An 8,459-nucleotide genomic window follows, 5' to 3' on the forward strand; every position below is an offset into this window, starting at 1 on the left:
GCATGTGGTGGAGGGCAATTTGAAATTCTATGTGCTTAATCAACAGAGCACCCTGCTGCCCTCTTTAGCTGAAATGTGGTGGTGGATAATTTGAAAAATTCTTTTGACAGCTATCATCTTTAAACAAAGGCGACTATACATAGGCTGTTAAGGCGTTATCATTCTCCTCCTCCTCCTCCTCCTCCTTCTCTACCTCCTCCTCCGCCTCTTATGTCAAGGCATAGCTTTATATCGAACAAGTTTAAACCTGCATCGCGAAGGCAAGCGTGTGCAGCGATAACATTATTGTGCATGTTTAGACTTTCGAAACATAAGAAGAGTAGAATCAAACGCTGTACTCGATACGACATGTGATCAGAACATTGATTGATGCGTTCAGAAAACAAAATAAGTGATCAAGACTAGAATCGAACAATGTACTCAATACATCATGTGTTTAGAATATGTCATCGCTAGTTCTAAGAAGATCAGATTGAAACATAACAAGACTAGAATAGAACACTGTAATCGATGTTGTTAACTTCAACATGTGATCAGAACATTGATTGATGTGTTCAGAACACAAAATAAGTGATCATGATTAGAATCGAACACTGTACTCGATACAACATGTGATCAGAACATTGATCGATGTGTTCAGAACACGAAATAAGTGATCAAGACTAGAATCGAACACTGTACTCAATACAACATGTGTTTAGAACATGTTAGGGGGTACCCTCGTTCTAAGAAGATCAGAATGAAACATAACAAGACTAGAATCGAACACTGTAATCGATGTTGTTAACCTCAACATATGATCAGAACATTGTTTGATGTGTTCAGAGCAAAAGTACAAGTTTGATGATTTGCGCAGCTAACTCGCTCGGTAAACGATATAGCCAAAGTATAACTTCAAATTATTTACCTTCCATCATTCGTCTTGTGTGTAAAAATCAGTCGAACAAGTTATCGCATAAACATGGCTGAAAAAAAATCGTGATAGGGTATGGAACCCAGGGGTTACATCTTATCAGAAGGGCAAAAAGGATGAAAGGACTCTTCCTCCTCCTTACCGCACATTCCTTGGCTAAAGGGCTAATGGGCTAAAGGGCTAATGGGCTAAAGGGCTAAAGGGCTAATGGGCTAAAGGGCTAAAGGGCTAAAGGTGCAACAACCTCATCGATCGCTATCAGCAAGAACGCTTGTACTTTGTAGAAAATTAATCTTTATTGGTAAATGGTTTCATGTTCAGAACAAGGAATGGAACCTAGGGGTTACGTTTTACGTAATAAAATCCCCGAGGTGCGATGAGTTACGTTTTTCGAACTAGTGTTTGGAACACTGAACTTTTCAAGATGGCAAGAGTGAGGTTAGCAATGTTCTGTTGTTGGATTTTAAATTCCGCGCTACAACATGCATAAGGTGGCAGCCCTTGAGGTTTACTCCCGTAAAGATGGCAAGAGTGAGGTTAGCAATGTTCCGTTGTTGGATTTTTAAAATTCCCCGCTATAACATGCAAAAGGTGGCAGCCTTGAGGTTTACCGCCGTAAAGATGGCAGCAGTGAGGTTAGCGACGCTCCATTGTCCTTCAAAGTGAGGTTAGGGTTCGTCAAGAAGACAGCTGTCAAAAAAGCACGTGGCTATGTTTACCAAACAAGAGCACGTGGTCGTGACGTCACGGTCACGTAATCAATCCTTAGCTCGACGTCGCTAAGAGCAGCATTAGGATTAGCTATTCTTAAAAGTCTTGGGAACAGAGCAGCAGTATGAATTGCTATGTTTCAAAGCGTGTACACATCACCTATCGATTTTACATACATCGACCATCGAACTAAACTTCATCCGCTAGATCGTGCTGCTATCTTAGCATGACTTTAAAGTACAATGAATAGCCATGTTTCAAAGCGTGTACACATTACCTATCGATTTTGCACGCATCGACTCTCGTACTAAACTTCTCCCGCTAGATTGTGCTGCTATCTTAGCATGACTAAGATGCATGAACTGAAAGTACGAAGAATAACCATGTTTCAAAGCGTGTACACATCAACTATCGAATTTGCATGTATTGACTCTCGTACTAAACTCCTTCCGCTAGATCGTGCTGCTATCTTAGCATAACCAATACGCATGACCTTAAAGTAAAAAAGAATAGCCATGTTTCAAAGTGTGTACACATTACCTATCGACTTTGCATGCAACAAATATTGTACTAAACTTCTTCCGCTAGGTTGTGCTGCTATCTTAGCATAACTTATACACATGAACTTAAAGTATAAAGAATAGCCATGTTTCAAAGCATGTACACATTACTTATTGATTTTGCATGCATCAAATCTCGTACTAAATTTATTCCGCTAGATTGTGCTGCTATCTTAGCATAACCTATACCAATGAACTTAAAGTACAATGATTAGTCATGTTTCAAAGCGTGTACACATCAACTATCGAATTTGCATGTATCGACTCTCGTACTAAACTTCGGCAGGTAGATTGTGCTGCTATCTTAGCATAACTAAGACGCATGAACTTAAAGTACAAAGAATAGCTATGTCTCAAAGCATGTACACATTACCTATCGATTTTACAAGAATCGACTCTCGTACTAAACTTCTTCCGCTAGATTGTGCTGGTATCTTAGCATAACCTATACGCATGGCCTTAAGGTACAAAGAATAGCCATGTTTCAAAGCGTGTACACATTACCTATCGATTTTGCATGCATTGACTCTCGTACTAAACTTCTTCCGCTAGATTGTGCTGACATCTTAGCATAACTTATACACATGAACTTAAAAGTACAAAGAATAGCCATGTTTCAAAGCATGTACACATTACCTATGGATTTTGCATGCATTGACTCTCGTACTAATCTCCTCCCGCTAGATTGTGCTGCTATCGTAGCATAACCTATACGCATGACCTTAAAGTAAAAAGAATAGCCATGTTTCAAAGTGTGTACACATCACCTATCGATTTGCATGCAACAAATATCGTACTAAACTTCTTCCGCTAGATTGTGCTGCTATCTTAGCATAACTAAGATGCATGAACTGAAAGTACGAAGAATAACCATGTTTTAAAGCGTGTACTCATTACTTATCGATTTTACATACATCGACTCTCGTACTAAACTTCTTGCGCTAGATTGTGCCGCTATCTTAGCATAACCTGTACGCATGAACTTAAACTACAAAGAATAGCCTTGTTTCGAAGCGTTTACACATTACCTAATGATTTTGCACGAAACGACTATCATACTAAACATTTCCCACTAGATTGTGCTAAAATCATGTAAGTGTGCTGCTATCTTAGCATAACCTATCGATTTTACATGCATCTACTATCGTACTAGACTTCTTCCGCTAGAGCATGAAGCAATCGCTTTTGAGTATCCCTAACCTATGTGCATGAACTTAAAGCATAAAGATGAGCTATGTTCTAAAGCGTGTACACATCACCTATCGATAATGTATGTATCGAATATCGTACTAAATTTCTCCTGCTAGAGCGTACGAGTATCGCTTGTGCGTGCACGAACTTAAAGCATAAAGAATAGCAATGTATAAAAATCTTGTAAACAAAGCAGCAGCATTACGTATAGTGAAGATTAAATGCGTGCACACATCATGTATCCATGACGCACACAGTACTAAACTTATTCCATTAGAATGTACAAAGTTCGCAAGTGTTTGTGCTGCTATCTTAGCATAGCCTATGTGAATGAACTTAAAGCTTAAAGAATAGTGATGTATAAAAATCTTGTGAACATAGCAGAGTGTTTTTTTTTTTTTTGATAGGGGCTTTACGTCGCACCGACACACATAGGTCTTATGGCGACGATGGGATAGGAAAGGCCTAGGAGTTGGAAGGAAGCGGCCGTGGCCTTAATTAAGGTACAGCCCCATCATTTGCCTGGTGTGAAAATGGGAAACCACGGAAAACCATCTTCAGGGCTGCCGATAGTGGGATTCGAACCTACTATCTCCCGGATGCAAGCTCACAGCCGCGCGCCTCTACGCGCACGGCCAACTCGCCCGGTAGCAGAGTGTTAACTACGTAGGTGTAGACATTGAACTTTACATGCTGAGGCAGCATACTACGTGACCGTGACGTCACGACCACGTGCTCTTGTTTGGTAAACATAGCCACGTGCTTTTTTGACAGCTGTCTTCTTGACGAACCCTAACCTCACTTTGAAGGACAATGGAGCTTCGCTAACCTCACTGCTGCCATCTTTACGGCGGTAAACCTCAAGGCTGCCACCTTTTGCATGTTATAGCGGGGAATTTTAAAAATCCAACAACGGAACATTGCTAACCTCACTCTTGCCATCTTTACGGGAGTAAACCTCAAGGGCTGCCACCTTATGCATGTTGTAGCGCGGAATTTAAAATCCAACGACGAACATTGCTAACCTCACTCTTGCCATCTTGAAAAGTTCAGTGTTCCAAACACTAGTTCGAAAAACGTAACTCATCGCACCTCGCGGATTTTATTACGTAAGACGTAACCCCTAGGTTCCATTCCTTGTTCTGAACATGAAACCATTTACCAATAAAGATTAATTTTCTACAAAGTACAAGCGTTCTTGCTGATAGCGATCGATGAGGTTGTTGCACCTTTAGCCCTTTAGCCCTTTAGCCCATTAGCCCTTTAGCCCTTTAGCCCATTAGCCCTTTAGCCCATTAGCCCTTTAGCCAAGGAATGTGCGGTAAGGAGGAGGAAGAGTCCTTTCATCCTTTTTGCCCTTCTGATAAGATGTAACCCCTGGGTTCCATACCCTATCACGATTTTTTTTCAGCCATGTTTATGCGATAACTTGTTCGACTGATTTTTACACACAAGACGAATGATGGAAGGTAAATAATTTGAAGTTATACTTTGGCTATATCGTTTACCGAGCGAGTTAGCTGCGCAAATCATCAAAATTGTACTTTTGCTCTGAACACATCAAACAATGTTCTGATCATATGTTGAGGTTAACAACATCGATTACAGTGTTCGATTCTAGTCTTGTTATGTTTCATTCTGATCTTCTTAGAACGAGGGTACCCCCTAACATGTTCTAAACACATGTTGTATTGAGTACAGTGTTCGATTCTAGTCTTGATCACTTATTTCGTGTTCTGAACACATCGATCAATGTTCTGATCACATGTTGTATCGAGTACAGTGTTCGATTCTAGTCATGATCACTTATTTTGTGTTCTGAACACATCAATCAATGTTCTGATCACATGTTGAAGTTAACAACATCGATTACAGTGTTCTATTCTAGTCTTGTTATGTTTCAATCTGATCTTCTTAGAACAAGCGATGACATATTCTAAACACATGATGTATTGAGTACATTGTTCGATTCTAGTCTTGATCACTTATTTTGTTTTCTGAACGCATCAATCAATGTTCTGATCACATGTCGTATCGAGTACAGCGTTTGATTCTACTCTTCTTATGTTTCGAAAGTCTAAACATGCACAATAATGTTATCGCTGCACACGCTTGCCTTCGCGATGCAGGTTTAAACTTGTTCGATATAAAGCTATGCCTTGACATAAGAGGCGGAGGAGGAGGTAGAGAAGGAGGAGGAGGAGGAGGAGAATGATAACGCCTTAACAGCCTATGTATAGTCGCCTTTGTTTAAAGATGATAGCTGTCAAAAGAATTTTTCAAATTATCCACCACCACATTTCAGCTAAAGAGGGCAGCAGGGTGCTCTGTTGATTAAGCACATAGAATTTCAAATTGCCCTCCACCACATGCATAACAGCAGCTGTTATCTTGCGCAGTAGCCTCTAAGCTAGCTTTCTTCATAAGAGTAGCCGCCATCTTGTGCGAGCACCCCTAGGCCGTCTCATGAGGAGCTATGTATAGTCACCATTTTGTGTCTGCCATCTTGCGTAAGCATCCCTAGGACGTCTCAAGGCATCTTGTTTCTCATAAGAGCAGCCACCATCTTGTAGAAATAGATAGCTGCGAATGGCAAAGGGCTTAAGTAGGAATCGAACCGTTGATCTCATCATTAGACTATGTTTTTTCTTGTTCCTGATACTACGAACCTACGTATTAGGCGGAAACATTTTGTCCGTTTTGCTCTACGATGCATCGTTTTCGAGATATTTAACATTTTGCATTTAAGCCTCCAAATTTAATGAATCGAACCTGCACGGCACGTTATACTCTCTACCATAGCTAAACCTGATCATGTTACGAAGACTCGCTTCAATACAAGCTAAAACAGAGCAAATGCCAAAGGGCCTAAGTAGGAACCGAATAATTGATCCCATCATTAGACTGTGATTTTCTTGTTCCTCATACTGCGAACCTAGGTATTAGGCAGAAAAATTTCGTCCGTTTTGCTCTACGGTGCACTGCTTTCGAGATATTTAACATTTTGCATTTAAGCCCTAAATTTAATGAATCGAACTAGCACGACACGTTAGCCTCTAAGCTAAGAGCAGCAGCCATCTTGCGCAAGCACCCTTAAGGCGTCTCATAAGGAGACGTGTATAGCCGCCATCTTGTGTCCGCCATCTTGCGCAAGCATCCTTAGGGCGTCTCTAGCCATCTTGTGCAAGGACCCTTAAGCCGCCTCATAAGAGCAACCACCACGCCCTTAAGGCGTCTCATAAGGAGACGTGTATAGCCGCCATTTTGTGTCCGCCATCTTGCGCAAGCATCCTTAGGGCGTCTCTAGCCATCTTGTGCAAGGACCCTTAAGCCGCCTCATAAGAGCAACCGCCATCTTGCGCAAGCATCACTAGGGTGTCTCATAAGGAGCCTTTTATAACCACCATCTTGCGCAAGCATCCCAAGGGCGTCTATGTATAGCAGCCATCTTGCGTAAGCACCCTTAAGGAGTCATGTATAGCCGCCACCTTATGCAATTAGCGTCGAGAGAGGACTGCTGTAGAATTTTTCTTTTTAAATTATCCACCACCACATTTCAAAGGTATCTAGCTAAAGATAGCAGCACTGCGTATGACAGGTGACGAATTTACATCTACTGCGATAAAGAGGGCAGCACGGTGCTCTCTGGATTAAAGATTGCGGATGATAGCTGTCAAAAAAGCACGTGGCTATGTTTACCAAACAAGAGCATGTGGAATTTGCCGCCACCACATTTCAAACTAAAGAGGGCAGCACTATGCTCTGTTGATTAAAAATGGCGGATGGTAGCTGTCAAAAAGCACGTGAGTTTGTTTCCAAACAAGAGCATGTGGAATTTTTCAATTTGCCGCCACCACATTTCAAAGGTATCTAGCTAAAGATGGCAGCACGGTGCTCTCTTGATTAAAGATGGCGGATGATAGCTAACAGAACTTTTCAAATTGCCCGCTACTACATGCTTAAGGTAGTAGCCATAAAGAGGGCAGCACGGTGTTCTGTAGATTAAAGATGGCGGGTGATAGGTGATGAAATTGCCCGCATGATAGCAGCACGGTGCTCTATTGATTAAAGATGGCGGATGACAGCTGTCAAAAAAGCACGTGGCTTTGTTTCCCAACAAGAGCACATAGAATTTTTCAAATTGCCGCCACCACATTTCAAAGGTATCTAGCTAAAGAGTACAGCACTGTGCTCTGTTGATTAAAGATGGTGGATGGTAGCTGTCAAAAAAGCACGTGAGTTTGTTTCCAAACAAGAGCACGTGGAATTTTTCAATTTGCCGCCACCACATAGAGGGCAGCACGGTGCTCTCTTGATTAAAGATGGCTGCTGTCACGTGGAATTGTCTGCTACCACAGGTATCTAGCTAAAGAGGGCAGCACTGAGGTTTGCGATGCAAGATGGCTGCTTGTCGAAAAGCATTTTTCAAATTATCCGCCACCACATTTCAAAGGTAAGTAGCTAAAGAGGGCAGCACTGTGCTCTATGGATTAAAGATGGCGGATGACAGCTGTCAAAAAAGCACGTGGCTGTCAAAAAGCACGTGGATTTGTTTATCTCGAGCTAGTGAGGTTAAGTTGGTAGCACTAAGGTTTAGGCCCGCCAAGATGGCAGCACTGCCGATGACAGGTGACGAAAGAGGGCAGCACGGTGCTCTGTAGTTTAAAGATGGCGGATGACAGCTGTCAAAAAGCATGTGGCTGTCAAAAAGCACGTGGCTTTGTTTATCTCGAGCTAGTTAGGTTAAGTTGGCACTACTGAGGTTTAGGCCCGTCAAGATGGCAGTACTGAGGTTAGCGATGCGTTGTTGTCTGTCAAAAAGCACGTGGCTTTGTTTACTAATCTGTCAAAAAGCACGTGGCTGTCAAAAAACACGTGGCTTTGTTTACCTCATGCTAGTGAGGTTAAGTTGGCACTACTGGGGTTTAGGCCCGTCAAGATGGTAGTACTGAGGTTTGCGATGCGTTGTTGTCTGTCAAAAAGCACGTGGCTTTGTTTACAAATCTGTCAAAAAGCACGTGGCTGTCAAAAAGCACGTGGCTTTGTTTACCTCGAGCTAGTGAGGTTAAGTTGGCACTACTGAG

This window comes from Anabrus simplex, chromosome 6, assembly GCF_040414725.1.
Source record: "Anabrus simplex isolate iqAnaSimp1 chromosome 6, ASM4041472v1, whole genome shotgun sequence".
Lineage (NCBI taxonomy): Eukaryota > Metazoa > Arthropoda > Insecta > Orthoptera > Tettigoniidae > Anabrus > Anabrus simplex.